Below are 16,348 nucleotides of genomic sequence, written 5' to 3'. Positions count from 1 at the left end.
CGCCGTCACTTCATTCAATAACAACCTTTTTCTGAAGCCTGCATTACATTTAGGGATGTACAAATCTAACAATTTTCATAATTGACTAGTCGGTCAGTTGTTTGTATGACTAGTTGATTTGTCGGCGTTAAGGATAAAAATGTATAATTAGGCTACTTTATTTTCACGTGACCCCTATCAAACACGTTATATAGAGGACTATACAGATGCTAGGTGCTGCACTTGAACATGGTGACTAACAGATTTTTAACAAACAAATTGTCTAAAGAACTTCAACATTTCACAAAACTATCAAAGTAAGAAAAGTACAAAAAAAGGCTCCAATACAGAGCAGCACAAGACCGCTTATGTTCATCCTGAACACAGAATGAAGTGCTTCATGTAAGCAGAGTGATTCAGGGCGATACCCACTGTGCATTCAAAAGTGCAGTGCTGCAGATAATATTGCGGGTACACATCTAGTTCACGACATCAAGCTGTTAAACCCTTTTTTACTCTAACTATTTCATTAATCAGTGTCAAACAGAATCAGCAAAAGACGCCAATTAAATCCACCACCACTAAAAAGATTAATGTTAGTAGTTGACCCAACTAATGTCAGTTGGTAGAAGACTAGTTGATTAGTCAATCACCCTGGCATATTCCTAATTACATTGTGTCATCTTCACAAAACAGTGCTCAAATGTGCCATTTATTTTCAACACTGCGATCCTTCAGTAGCAAATGCAGAGTTTTAGGTGCTACACAGCCAGAAACTGCTCAAGGTTTGATGGACTTTCACACATTTCACTCTTATCTTTACTTTAGCTAGTAATAGTATCGATCCTACTTTCTTCTTATTACCACAGATTAGGCATCATTGATGTGTAAATGTGATTGTCATGTGTTCATTTCTTAATCTCTCTGAAGTTAGACAGTTGCAAAAGGTAAGGTTAAGGTGTTTTTGCTGCCTTGTTTTAATGGTCTTTTTTGATTGGGAAGGAATCTTTGAGTTATGAAAGTTACTGTATATTGAAATCCCTTGAATTATTTAAGAGCACATAATTAAATGCCATATAATGCCTCATGAAGCTACCATTTCATGTGCACCAGACAGTTATAGACAGATGACAGTCATATTAAAGGGATAGTTCACCCAAAAATGAAAACTCAGTCACTGTTTATGAGTTTCTCCCTTTGTGTTTTTTTTAACACAAAGGGAGAAATTGTGAAATAATTTTGTTCTCAGTGATGTCATTCAATGGCAGTTTATGGTGACTACCTCTTCAAACTTCAAAAGAACACAAAAGTAGAATTCAAAAGTCTAATAAATTATTCTATGATTGTTGTGAAAGCATACGATAAGGTTTGGTGCAAAACAAAAACGTATTTTTTTTTATAATTATTTCATAAAAAAGTTTACTGAAGTTGATCTCCTGTGTGCATTCATGAGTCATCACACCAGCTTTAGAGCTCTTTGCAAGAGAGCAACAGTAGGTACGCAGCACTTGCAAAATGGGGCGTTCAAGCAAAAACTAATTTTGTTTAGCTTCAACAGGATTCCACCAGCGATAACAACCAGAAAACGTCTAGGTTACGGATGTAACCTCCGTACCCTGATGGAGGGAACGAGATGTTGTGTCAGAGAAGCGACACTAGGGGTCTCTCTTGAGCACCGAATATACCTCTGATCTATGAAAAAAGGCTAATGAGAAGTTGGCAGCCAGTATTTGCATACCCCGCCCCCGGACATACGGGTATAAAGGCGAGGAAATAGCGGTTCGGCTCAGTGACGTGGCCGGGAAGACACAACACGGAGGTTGGCATCCGCACCTAGACGTTCCCCGTCTGTCGCTCTCTTCGACGTTGTGTCGGAGAAGCGACACTAGGGGTCCAATTTAAATCGCGCCATGCGCTGAGCCGTGTACGTGTTCTGCTGACACAGGAGCGGGCAGGTATTTCTTACGTGCCAAACAACCGGCTGTGACAGACTGCACGTACCCTTCCCTAATGCCCCAAAAAAGTCGTCGGAATCGTCAGAGGAATACAGGAACAGGTGTGTCTTCACGCAAACAGCATGCACAACCATCAGCTCTGAAGAAATGTTCTGAATGAACTCTAGTATTTCCTCGCCTTTATACCCGTATGTCCGGGGGCAGGGTATGCAAATATGCAAAATTTTTTCATAGATCAGAGGTATATTCGGTGCTCAAGAGAGACCCCTAGTGTCTCTTCTCCGACACAACGTCGAACAGAGCGACAGACAGGGAACACAACATAGCTCCACACAAACCAGTGAATAGAACTTACAAAACATGTCTGATGAGTTTGTAGTGGAAGACTTACATTTACATTTATGCATTTGGCAGATGCTTTTATCCAAAGCGTGACACTTGACAGCCGTATGTGCATAGCGTTAACAGCTGTCACGTGACAAAAGAATGAACGACTCGGAAAAGAAGACTCGAGAGGTGAACTAATAATTTCTGTTTCCTGTGTGAGCAATGCATAGTGTATATGGCTGTGACGTGACAAAAGAACGAATGACAAGGATGCAAACTCATGAGGGTTAGGGTTATGAGTTTGCATCCTTGCAATTTGTTGTGGTATTGCAAGAACAAATCTACAAATTAGAAAAGAAGCTTGATGTAGCTTGATGTCGCCGTGGCCTCCATGGGCGATGGAAAAGTGAGCTCCACAAATCTCACAGCTCACTTTACTAGGCACTGTCTGTGACTTATTAGAAATGTAAACTCTTTTTGAAGATCCTTATTAAATGTACTTGCTCGCTTCCTTGACATCTTCCTAGCCACAATTTCATCTGTGTGCTCTTATAAAAACTGACTCTTCAATTAGTTCACTAACTGGATGTCTATTGATAGGGGATTTTGATTGGATAGTTTAATCCAATCATGTACTTCGAATAACACGGTGTAATTTTATTGGTTTTACAAGCCATATCCTTGGCTACCTTTGATTAGAATACTCACATGACTGAGAAAGCCACATAGGCGATAGAGAATTTTTAGATGAGGGGATATATGGGACAAAATTAGTTTTTTTGTTTGTTTTTTTAGAATCAGTTGGGGCACTAGAAAAAGTGCTTAAATACAGGATTGTCTCTGGAAAAACAGGACATCTGGCCACCCTAGTTCTCTGGTTTGTGTGAAGCTATGTTGTGTTTTCTGTTGTAAATACCGCAGGTAGCCCTGTTGAATTGAAACAAAAGGAGTCTTCGCTTGAACGCCCCATCTAGCTCATGCTGCATAACTACTGTTGCTCTCTTACAAAGAGCTCTAAAGCTTGCGTGCAGAATCATGAACGTGCACAGGAGAACAGTCAGTAAACATTTTTACAAAATAATACATTCGATTTCGGTTTGTTTCACACCAAAACTTATCATACATTTTCATATCAATCATGAGTCTCATGGAATAATTTATGAGAGTTCTGAATTATACTTTTGTGTCCTTTTGAAGCTTGAAGTTGTGGTCACTAAAAACAGGCATTGTAAGACATCACTGAGAACAACATTTTATTACAATTTCTCCCTTTGTGTTAAGAAGTTAGGAAAGTGATATGGGGTTAAACAACACAGGGGTGAGTAAACAATGACTGAATTGTCATTTTTGGGTGAACTACTCCTTTTATGTCAAAAGTCATGCTGTACTTACACAGCCCAAATATAGCTTCAGTGTTTCTGAAGGTCACTTTAAACCAATATTGTACCAGTCAAGTTCAACATCGTAAACAAAAGATAAAAACTGAAGGGGCCATGCAGTATCCCAGTATCTTTTAGTTTTCTAAGTTGCTTATTACAGGTGAACTATAGCTCATGATCCTAGAAACATGGCATCTTTACAATGCAACTGTGAACTGCCTCAGTTTGACATTTATGTGTCTTTGATGAACTGGATTGTTGTAAAAGGGACAAGAATGTAAAATTACACCTCACAGGAGAGTTCCAGCCCTCTATACGTTTTCCCTCCCTTTTCAAAATACATAAGCCTATTTATTTTGCTATCCTAACTATGCACAGTTATAGGGTTAGTTGCATTTGATTATTTGCATCTCTTTTTAAACTTTTTTTTTCTCTGCTGTCACTATATAACACTATAAGAACAGACCTGCTACCTTTTTTTTTCAGACCCAGTGCTGTTAGACATTTGGAAGTAATGCCAACTCCTTCAAGGAACTTATTTTCTACATCTCCTGCATGCCTATTAGGCCGGACAGCAAGAATACTTCAGCTCTTTTGTTGTCAAGTCCTGCAGAAGGGGTCTCTCTAGATTCCTGGCACACCGGCCAATGTTTGCATGCTCTGCTGTGCTCTGATGTGTCCGATTTGCCTGCTAACACTAAAGGATAACAGGTGGGGGCTCTGGGGCCTGGAGAGAGGACTAGACTTAGTATTCTGAGATCATCCACTGAGATCTGAGAGGAAGTAACTGGAATAGCTTGTTTATCATGATGTGATATGTTTGCCTACAGGGTCCAAAATTCAAATTTTGCCACAGTGGTGAATGAATTGAGAAAATGTACTGCCCTTCAATATTTTTTAACACTTTACAATAAGGTTCCATTCATTAAAATATTTTCATGTATTAGGTATTATGAACTAACAATGATTGATATATTTCAGCATTTATTAATATCTGTTAATAATAGTTAATGAATATACAATTGTATATTGTTAGTTCATAGTGCATTAAGTAAAGTTCACAAACACTTTTGATTAAAAATGTGTGACTATATTTTGAAAGCACATAACTGTTAATCAGAAGGTCGCTGGTTCGAACCCCACTTCCACCACCATTGTGTCCTTGAGCAAGGCACTTAACTCCAGGTTGCTCCGGGGGGATTATCCCTGTAATAAGTGCACAGTAAGTCGCTTTGGATAAAATCGTCTGCCAAATGCATAAATGTAAATGTCATAAGCACACGTCACAGAGATGTATGAAAGTGAACATTTGTAGTTAAAAAGTATATAAGTATTGTTTTGTTTCTAAAAAGAATCAATCGTTTGGGTTCAGAAGAACTTTATTTGTCGACTTGAGTCGTGTGGATTATTTTGATGCACCCTATATATGCATTTTGGACCATCAAAAATGGAGTACATTCACTAGCATTGTTTGAAGGAGGAGGCCTGTAATTAAATCCTAAAAATCTTAAATTCTGTTTTGATGAAGAAAGAAATGCAGATACTTCTTGTATTGCCTGAGGGCTTCTAAATTATCAGCAAATTTTTTTTTTTGGGTGAATTATTCCTTTAATGCAAATATAATTAATAATTTAGTCAAACAGATGAGCTAATTGGCATTCTCTAGGTTAATTTATAAATTTTTACAATGCAATCAGCAGAGATAAAATAATCTGAATGGGACTGACATAAAAACCGGCCCAAATTAGCCTTGGTCCGATGCTAATATTCACCTTTGGCAATGAAAAGATGCGGTTCAGAAAAGGTTCAGCCACAAAGCTGATAAAGAGTTCTTGTAATTAGATTGGGCACATTTGAATTCCACCAGGGCTGGGAAAAAATGTCCATGCTGCCTCGTCCTGAACACAATTGACAGTTCTTTGAACATTTACAATGAAGGAAGGATCACATCAGGATACCTCTAACACATGTATCATTCTGCTGTAGAACACCATAAATTCCAACTTAAACAGAATTTTGCAGATTATATTTAAATTATTATACATACAGTTTGTATAACCATATCAACTGAGAAACACTTTTCTCTTACACAGTTATGTGCATTTTAGCCTAAAATCTTTATATTCTTTAATAACAAAAAGTTAATGGTTGTATAAAAGCACAATTTGAATTGTGCAAGATATATCTTAACAAATTGCTATCTGAAAATCACCTATAGAGTTTACTTAAAAATTATTGTCAATTTACATTTGTACAAAATTACAGAACAGTTGTCATTCACTGACGATTCCGGCAGGTGCCGGCATTTGCGGGCACAAGTGCACCGCAACCTCCTTATCCACCTGAGGAATCTCTGTGTAGCCCCTGTTCGCCCCGCCGTCAAGGGTAGTGAGAGTGGACGAACCGAGAACTCGGGTCCGGGCAGTAAAAGGTGCCCTTCTCGACATTGTGAGTACTTCATGCACCTCCGGGAAGAATGGGACCGGGGGAAGGACGCTGCCGTGAACGGCGCTATGAATCCAGGAAACAGTCATCAATCTCGCAGAGGGGGAGAAAGCCACTGAAATGCACCGTATATCTAACAGCATATGCTTCTCGTTGTGAGGTGAATGGAACGGCAGTGGAATTCACTGCTCAACACCGCTCGACTCTGAAGAAAAATCTGAATGAGTGGTTGCGAGCCAGCTCCTTTTATACCCGTATGTCTAGGGGAGTGGCATGCAAATTCCTTTTCTCAAAGTGGTGTTTGGGGCTCCCAAGAGCAACCCCTAGTGTCACTACATTGACACAATGTCAAGAGAGTGACAGATAGGGAACTGTATAATTTGCACACCTAGGGCACAACTTTCCCTTTTCTGGCTTTTCCTCCCCAGTCACCTTCTTGATTTCTTTAATATGAGACATTTTGCCTCCTCGTTGTCTTCATGAACTTCTGACCCTGCTCTTCAGATGTCTGAATGTTCAAGAGGCGTAAAGCAGAAAACACCTTTCATGCCTCATCAGTCCCAATCTTACTGATAGGACATTGAACCACCAGCATTTTATCAGGGCCTGAGAAAACCGGTTTGTGTTATTGTAATAGATGTTTAATGTGTAGAAGCTTCTAGAGTACCAGTGTCAGGTAAGACGATCACAAAACAAAGGAAGAATACTATTACTTTCTAAATCTTAATTTCACTTGGAACACATAAGTGTTTCCAAATGATCAACAATAAATCAGCCATAATATATATATTTTTATTTTCCTCTACCGAACAGAAATATACCATTATTTTAGTAGCTCTTTTAGTAGATCAATTGTATCTGCTGCTTTGATGAACTTGAAATAATGTAAGAGTTTTTTTTTTATTACTCTGACAGCTTTGTGGCTATTCGTGCAGAACAAAAAGTTCATATCATTGAACATCCTATGCATTTTAACAACCAACATATTGCTCTACTGAAAAAGTCTACCATAATAAACTTAAGTTGGGAGTGACTTTGATGCTAAGGGTTATAACACAAACAAGCAAACTATGGCATTTTTGAGTATTGACACCTACTAATTCATGCAATTATCTAAGCAGTCAATCGTGTGACAGCAGTGCAATGCATATACATGTCAGGAGCTTCAGTAAATGTTCATATCAACCATCAGAATGGGGAAAAATGTGATCTCAGTGATTTCGACCATGTCTGTTCTGCGGACTGAAATGCCTTGTTAATGATAGAGGTCAAAAGAGAATGACCAGACTGGTTTGAGCTGACAAAAAGGCTATAGTAACTCCGATAACCACTCTGCACTATTGTAGTGGGCAGAAAAGCATCTCAGAATGCAAAATACATGAAAACTTGAGGTGGATGGGCTACAACAGCAGAGGTCAACGTCAGTCACTTTAATAGGACCATAGTGTTCCTAATAAAGTGCTAAGTGAGTGTATACTCTAATTTTTAACAACCTGGGAGCATGCATGTGCACTGGAGCAAGCTGATCTGGGTTAACCCCAGATTCAGCTAGTGATTTCTGCTTCGCTGAAATGTCATGATCCTCTTTAGCTCTGATGAGAGCGTCTCCTGCGATAGCCAGAGGCACCAGCAGAACCCTCAGACCCTGCATCCTGAACAGGCCATGGTACACACAGAAACATTGGGCTTATGCCTGACTGGCCAGAACAGGGAGATGTCTATTGAAGAAGAAACATCTTGAGAGTAAATTCTAGGAAACGTAATCAGTTTCTTACACTTTGACTTTCCAGGTCAAAGCACACATATGCAGAAGAAATGTCAATACAACAAAAGCTGACTGGCGTGCTCTTGCCTCAGCAGTCATAAAGGCAGTACATATTTATTATTTATTATGATCATGTTGTCTTTCACCAGTGCAAGATTATTTCCATATAGCAGTCAGAAAAGACATGCATTTCATCATGCAGTTTCTCAGTCTGATTTAGGGCTGAAATGATTAGTCGACATTATCGACAATGTCGACAATTAAAAATTGTCAACAAAAATGTTCATTGTCGAATAATCATTTGATCTCATTTAAAGTAACATGATATCGCATTAAGCTCTAATGATGACCCGCGAGAGCAGCACTGCAGTTCGCCCCTGACTGAGGAGAGGAAGAATTACACAGCTCACAGTCTAGATGCAATCTAAACTTTCCAAACAGCTTCAGATGATGTAGATCACAAAGTATGATGGAATTATAATGCAAAAATACAAAATAAGTAAATATAGAAGCACTCTCATTGTGGAATGAGCAGAGCCAGAGCTCTTTAAAGGAAACACCCCGGCATTACATCTTAAATGCATTATAGCTTTATTAAAGTTCAAATAATACGGAAGCAGATCATGTAAATAACTACAAACTCCGAAACTGGCATTTCTCTGTGTGGCCAGCGCCTTTTCTATGAGTTGTGCGAATGTCCTGATCTAAGGGGGATATGATCTGGGAAGCTGATGCACACTCTGTCGTGGGGACGCTTGCATGCTCGAGCGTGCATGCTTAATGCAGCTAGATTATAACGTGATGGCTCGCAATGTATTGAATCATAATATATGTCACTGTGCATTTCTTATCGTGAAGAAAATTGGCAATAAACAGCTTTAATGAGAGAGAATTGTTATCTGAGAATGTTGAATATAATATTAAAAATACAAATATTTTAAAATATATAAAAATCCATTAAAATAAAGATACATTTGCCTGAGAAGCAGCATATAAGATATTTAGATTTGCTTTTAGAGAAAAGATCTTGAATATAAATATATTTTTTCTTTACTGCACTCGCAGAAATATAACCAAGTGAAAAAATACACTTCTATACCAAATACACTTATATTTAAGAAACATTCTCTTAAAGGAAGTCTAAATATCTTATACGTTGCTTCTCAATAAATGTATCTTGTTTTAAGGATTTTTAGACAATTTTAAATGGAAAAAAAGACAAAAACAGTTAATAACAATAGGATTTTTTGCAGTGAATTTCTTGACTGAATTAAACGTAATTAAAAGTTTTTTCCCCCTTTAATTCAGTGAATGTAATTTAGAGTTATTTTTACAATATGTTTTTGTCCTCTTTATTGTTAATATGCATGATTAATACTAGATTTAAGTCAGTGCACAAGCTGAATTATAGGTTAAGAGATAATGATTAATCGTTGCAATTACCGCAGAATAGTCTAATAATCACTATAATAACCGTAAAATCCAAAGTACTGCAACGTGAGACTAGAGCCAGGATACATTTGCAGAATAGCCATCTTAATTGTGCATTTTATTTTTTAACTAGTCAAAAACTGAGCATTGGATAAGTAAATAGTAAGTAATCACCTCATGTTGAAAATCTGGGATAATTTTCCATTCTTTACAACCAGCTGTTTTAATTGGTCATGTAATGCTAAATCACAATCACAGTCACATTCTGACACACACTTTTAATTGTGCATTCGAGCCTAAACTGTATATTATACATATGTGGCTTAAGTGCAATTAAAAAGATAAACATGAGACTCACATACTGTATATATTCATCAGTTAAATTAATACTGATTTCATTTGTACAATAAATGGCAATTTACTGTTTTATTGTTTCCCCATTAGTGGATGCCATGGCAGTCAGCTAATCTTCCTGGGGTCCAAACATGGCATACTTCACATAACATTACATACACTTAATTGCATATACGTTAAATTACATTACCATACTGTACATCAATATAAATATACACATTTATAGAAAATGCCTATATACAATTTAAAGCATTAATATACAGTACATTTCAAAGCCTATTACCCCTGAACATACAATTAGGTGGAAAACTAATTAAAACCAGTCCAGTTAGGACTTTATCTGACCAATAGCTGATATTACACATCTTTTATATGTTTTACTTCAACCTCAGATCTTTATCTCAGTCTTAAAACATACAGTAATTACATAGATATGAGAATAGTGTATTATATTATCCTTATATTTCATTGTTATAGATTTTGTCCTAATTCTAAAGTGCTAACTATTGTTGCATTGCAGAATTGTAGAAATGTTTGTTTGCCCTTTACGTTTTTTTCTTCAAAGGATTCCACATTTAGTGGTCTGCAATGTTTCATATGTCGCCACTTGAAAAGTTTGAATCTACAACCTTTCAATTACAGCCCATGCATTATTAAAGCTGAAGTTTGTCATTTCTGCCCTATAAAGTAACAGTGATTATATTTTATAAACAAACATTTCAAACAGATTTGAGAAAACTTCTCCCATTTTCCATTGATTTTCTGGCCCTAAACTCAAATGACTGGTCTAGCCATTGCTGCTGTGTCAGGCTCACAGAAACAGAGGAATGTTTTGTTCAATCTCACCTCAGTTTGTGCCTTTTATAAATCTTAAGGATTTATATTATTCATGTTTAATTTAGGATTAAATCCAATAAATTATATGATCCGATCTGTTCGTATGTGCATTTTAACCACTACTTTAACCACTACTCCACTTTTTAACATAGCTGATTAAATTAGAATTACATAATGCAATTTGCAATATTTTGTACGATGACTCATGTCTTCAAGCATTCATCCCCAATTCTGCCATCCATCTCGTTTTATTTGTGCACACGTGTCTCTGTTGTTTATTTGCATGTTTTGTGGATGTGCTTATTGCACATCTGGGATTGACTAAAGACAGGCTTGCTGTGGCACCTCCAACATTTTCGATCAATTTGTTTTAGAGTTTATATTCTCACTCACCAGGAGTGATACAAGCCACAGGCATATGTGACTCAAAGATAGAATTCTGTTAACAGATGAATGTGATTACAGAAGATTAACATTATAATATGAGCCCTAAGACTATTTTCTCTCCTGCCGTCAACAACCTGGCAAACCTACTGAGACAAAACCTGGGATTCCGTGAGTCAATGAGAGTGATAGCAGATACCTGTATTATTGATTTGAATGAAGATCAATGTTGATTGGACAACAGGCTGTAAATGTAATTTTGGGTCCTGCTGGGTTTGTGCTTTACTGGGAGTATGCTAGATCATCATGAGCACTATTTAAATAAGCTTGTTTATTATTTATTTGACACACACACACACATATTCGCAAAAATCACATTTTTTTTATAGTTATGTAGTTTTTTATGTTTTTAATTTCAAATGTTGTCCGTCATGTATTTCACTGTTTCAATATTTGGTCTGTTGCAAAGTCTTGTTCATTTAAGAGCTCAGCCAAGGTATTTCCTGTTTTGGGGCCAAGCAGGAAGTACCTTTACTGTGTTTTATAAATTCTAAATATATAGTTAAAAACTTTGAATATGCAGTTATAAATCTGAAAATATATGGTTGGAACTTGCAAATCAGAATTTACAGATACAAATCCGTATATGTATAGTTATAAGTCTAAATATACAGTACAACATGGTTGTAAATCTGAATATATCGTTATGAATCCAAATATATAGTTATAAATCTCAATATATGGTACAAATCCAGAATATATAAATGGATCTCTGAACATATTTTGGTATCACGTTATAATAATGGTCTGTCATTAATAGGTAATTATGCAGGAATTAATGCAGGACAAATGAGTAGTGCTACATTAACTCTTTAGTTACTACTATTAACTAATTTGGAAACATGATTAACCAATAAGTAATAGCAAACAGGTAGTTCACTGTTAGTTAATCAATAATTACTGAATTTGATTTTCTATCTATCAACTAACTATGGCTAATCTAAAATAACAACTAATTCATTACTAATTACATATTATTAAATAGTAGTAACTAAAGAGTTAATGCAGTACTACTCATAGGTCCTGCATTAAATCCTGCATAATTACCTATTAATGACAGACCATTATTCTAATGTGTTACCCAAATTTTTATGCTTAGTCTGGAAATAAATTTGTAAATAGGAATATAGTAATAAGTCAATTATCTGAATATATAAATCAATCTCTGAATATTGTTAAATATCTAAATATTGTTAAAAGCAGTAAATCTTGACTTGCTGTAAATCTGAATATACTGAAATAGTTATAAAACCTGAATATATATAGTTGTAAATCCAAACTATATTTTTAAATGTGAGTATATCAATACATCCTGAATATATAAATGTAACTCTGAATCCAAGGAACAAAACAGGAGATGTTAGAGATGAATGACAGTCTCGGTCACCATTTACTTTCACTGCATGTAATGGAAAAGTTACAATGAAAGTGAAAGGTGAGCCAGTATGTGCTGCAATGATGCGAAACTGACATCACAGTACCGGCAACTAATCTAGCCTTATCAGGACTGCTGGCACTGTGTCCTGCTCCCGTAAATGCGCAGAGGGTTAATTCCAGCCATCTGAAACCTTTCCTCTTCTACGTCACAGCTAAAATCTGAAATCCCTACCATGTGCTGTCAGTGTGCAGCGTGGAAGCTATAGTTAGAAATAGAACTGCATAGGGCAGCTCTTTAATATGACTGTCTGAAATGGACTGGCATACAAGTGTTTCCCTGCTTGGAGAGATGTCAGCTAATACCACTCTAATGCTGACAAATGATGGTGCTCTGGCTGCCGAAGGCACCCCAAGCATTTTCTTCTTTGCTAACCTGCTTACTCGTTTATCAGGCTTTTCCTACACCCACATGCAGACTCAAAAGGCAAAGAGAAAGACCAGATGATCTTTTGTATGGCCTCATTAGAGTACCAATGTTCATTGGATCTTTGCTCAAACCAGTGTTGGGGAAGCTGCCGTAAAACTGTAGCTGTTAGCTTAAAGTTTAAAGTGCAATAAAAATTTTTAAAAACGCTATTTAAAGAGGCATTATCTTTTAAACTATATAACTTTTGATTATAAGCAATCCTGCTTGGTTTTAAAGTTTTTACTTAATTATTTATTTTTTTACTCACAGACACTGGCTCAAACCAAATAAGTTAAAGGTTAGCTGAATTCATCATTGTGTTTAGATAATTAATATGTATGGTGTAACCTATGGCAAAGTGGCCACAGGTTAGATTAATTAATTATGTCTTTTGCAATGGATGGGCTTGCACTGAAGGTCTGTGCCCTGACTGAAAATGAAACAATGATTTTGTAGAGAAATCGTAGTCAATAGAGTAAGACAGAGTGTTGATTTAAATGTTTTACTGTATATAAACACTATTCATTAAAGTAAAGAATGCATCTATATAAAGACTTCAGCCTCAATATTCTGAAGATTTGTTATTTATACTATGGGAAGATTAAACATGCCTAATGGCCCAATCACTCAACATCTTCAGCGTATCTTGGCCTTGCTACCCCCACGTAATGGCATGACCGTTTAATCTCATCTGATATTTTGACAGATGAATTAGATACAAGATGAAAGTTTCCAGCTAATGAACTGTATCTGTACACCTTTTCAAAATCTCATATATTCAGAGACAACTCCAACCTTCTCTCCCTGTGGAGTTCTCATCTTAATAAAAATGCAAACTATAAAAGTCAGTGAATGAAAACTGCAGTTATGGAAGCACTCTCTGGCTCACCACCTAAATGTGTTTACATAAGCAAGTGAACCAAAAGAGCCACACTCTCTCGTCCTTTCCAGTCTCGTACATAATATACAGTTTTTTGTTCTTTATATAACAGATTGTATTAGATTTGCACTATGTGTGTGTATGTGGGTATGTATGAAGGTGAGTGTATGAACATATATGTATAATTATTTATTTTGTGTTCTTTTTGTTTTTAATTACCTATGTCTTGCTGCTGTTTTTGGTATTGTTTGTATTGTTGTAGACTGGAAGCTCCTGTCACCTAGACAAATTCCTTGTATGTGTAAGCATACTTGGCAATAAAGCTGATTCTGATTCTGATAAGCTACATTCCGTCCTCATATCAGACATGGCTGTCACAAACTCCCTTGTGTTTGTGCAATCACCTTCCCATTATGTGTTGACTGTTGAACCACACTTCCCATGATGCATCTTGTTGATCACACACACCTGTTCCCAATCCTCTCTGATCTTTGTTCCCAGCTGTTCCTTGTTATATCTTAGTTCCCATTTGTATATATAGCCCTCATGTTTATTTTAGTCTTTGTCAGTTCTTGTTAGTTTGCTTGTTTGTTAGACTGTTAGTGTATTTTAGTTTTTTTGCCAGCAATTTGCTTTTGTGTTTGTTTTCCCATTTGCTCCAGTGTTTTAGTTTCATCTTGATTACTTAATAAATAGTTCTGCTATTGGATCCACACTCTCTCGTCCTTTCCAGTCTCGTAACAGAAGAACCGACCTTAAAAGATGGATCCAGCTGAACAACTCTGAAGTTTCACCCAAGGGTTGTCTCCCATGGAGGCTTACTGTGCATGTGGCTTTTTTGTTTTTTTTGTGACTTCCACTCACGCTGCATGAGTGTTTGTTTGTAGCCTGCTTAGGCTGTTTAGCATTGCTTATTCTTATTCTCAAACGTTCATCGTTATATTCAGCATTCATCGTTATATCCTTTCATCTGCGTGTATTTTACCTGTCGCTGCTGGCACCTAACTAGAGTCTGTGTTTGTAGCCTGTTAGATTTTTAGCATTGCTTATATATCTGTTTTCAGCCTTTAATTCTTAACATCTGCCATTAAGCGCGCATCGGATTTTCCCTCATTTTATTCTCTTAATGGGATTTAACTGCGTGCATAATCCACCTGCATCCGCGTTCCATATTTATCACGATTAAACTGCTTGCATTTTTCCAGTGCGCACCCGTTTTTCTCCTCTGTGGTACACAGATTATTGCATCGATCACAAAGCACCGCTTATCATCAACAACAACAACAACAACAACAACAACAACAACAACAACAACAACAACAATAGCCACCACCAATTGCGAGGGATTCACATCAATCTAAAACCCTCACTGCTCAGGTACAACCAACAACATTACAAGAATTGTGCTAAGTCATGGCATCCGCTCATGTTATTTCTTCCTGCATTGCATGTCACATGTTTACAATAGCCTCCTCCGTCAGCAGAGAGGGATTCACATGTGATAAATGTAAGGAATTAGTCAGGCTGACGGAGAAGTTTAATGAGTTAGAGACTCTCATCCGAATGCTAGTGGAGGTCAGTGAAAAAGAGAAGCCGGTAGATACTGTTTCGGATGAGAGTAGTACACAGAGCAACATAAAGACTTTGGTTCCGGCCGTAGAGCTGGACTTGCAATCGATTCTTCCCACTCAGTGATACACCCACTGAGAATCATGTTGAAAGAGCCCTTGTTATTGGCGATTCTATTGTAAAGAACGTGGAAATAGAGACTCCAGCCACTATTGTTAATTGCATTTCGGGGGTCAGAGCATCTGACATCAAATCAAATTTACAAGTGCTGGCTAATGCTAAATGTAGATTTTCTAAAATTGTTATCCATGTTGGCACTAATGATGTCCGGCTTCGCCAGTCGGAGATCACTAAAGATGATGTTAAAGAGGTGTGCGAATTTGCAAAAACGATATCAGACACTGTAATATGCTCTGGTCCCCTCCCTGCTCTGTTGCTGATGCCGAAAAACGTATTCATGCGTTTATGACCTCAAGACTAGATTATTGTAATGCATTACTGGGAGGATGTCCAGCAAGATCAATAAATCAACTTCAATTGGTTCAAAATGCAGCAGCCAGAGTGTTAACGAAAACCAAGAAATATGATCATATTAGCCCCATTTTATCATCGTTACATTGGCTACCTGTTAAATTCCGTATTAATTTAAAAATTCTGTTTACTACGTCCAAAGCTTTGAATGGTCTAGCTCCACAGTAATTAAGTGAACTTTTTCCACTCTATATTCTATCACGTTCATTACGATCGCAAAATTCTGGCCTGTTAATATTTCCTAGAATATCAAAATCCATAAAAGGAGGTAGATCCTTTTCATATTTGGCTCCTAAACTATGGAACAGTCTCCCTAACACTGTTCGAGATGCAGACACACTCCCTCAGTGTAAGTCTAGACTAAAGACTCATCAATTTAGCCAGGCATACACCTAATTTATCTTCCAACCCACAATTAGGCTGCTTTAGTTTAGTTCTATTCCAGCAGCCAACCCTCTTGCAGAAGTTTCCCAAGACCCCTTGCTCCAGGCCTCCCAATGGCCAATGGCCACACATGCCACGGCCAACGAGCCAGCATTGCAAGCCTAGTCTGTCTTAGAGCCAGCTCCAGCCCTAGAGGAATTTATTGGTTCCAGTGGTCGCTGAGCT

The sequence above is a fragment of the Xyrauchen texanus genome, chromosome 16 (genome assembly GCF_025860055.1).
Source record: "Xyrauchen texanus isolate HMW12.3.18 chromosome 16, RBS_HiC_50CHRs, whole genome shotgun sequence".
Lineage (NCBI taxonomy): Eukaryota > Metazoa > Chordata > Actinopteri > Cypriniformes > Catostomidae > Xyrauchen > Xyrauchen texanus.
The sequence above is the reverse complement of the archived record's forward strand: the minus strand, read 5'-3'. Positions refer to the sequence as shown.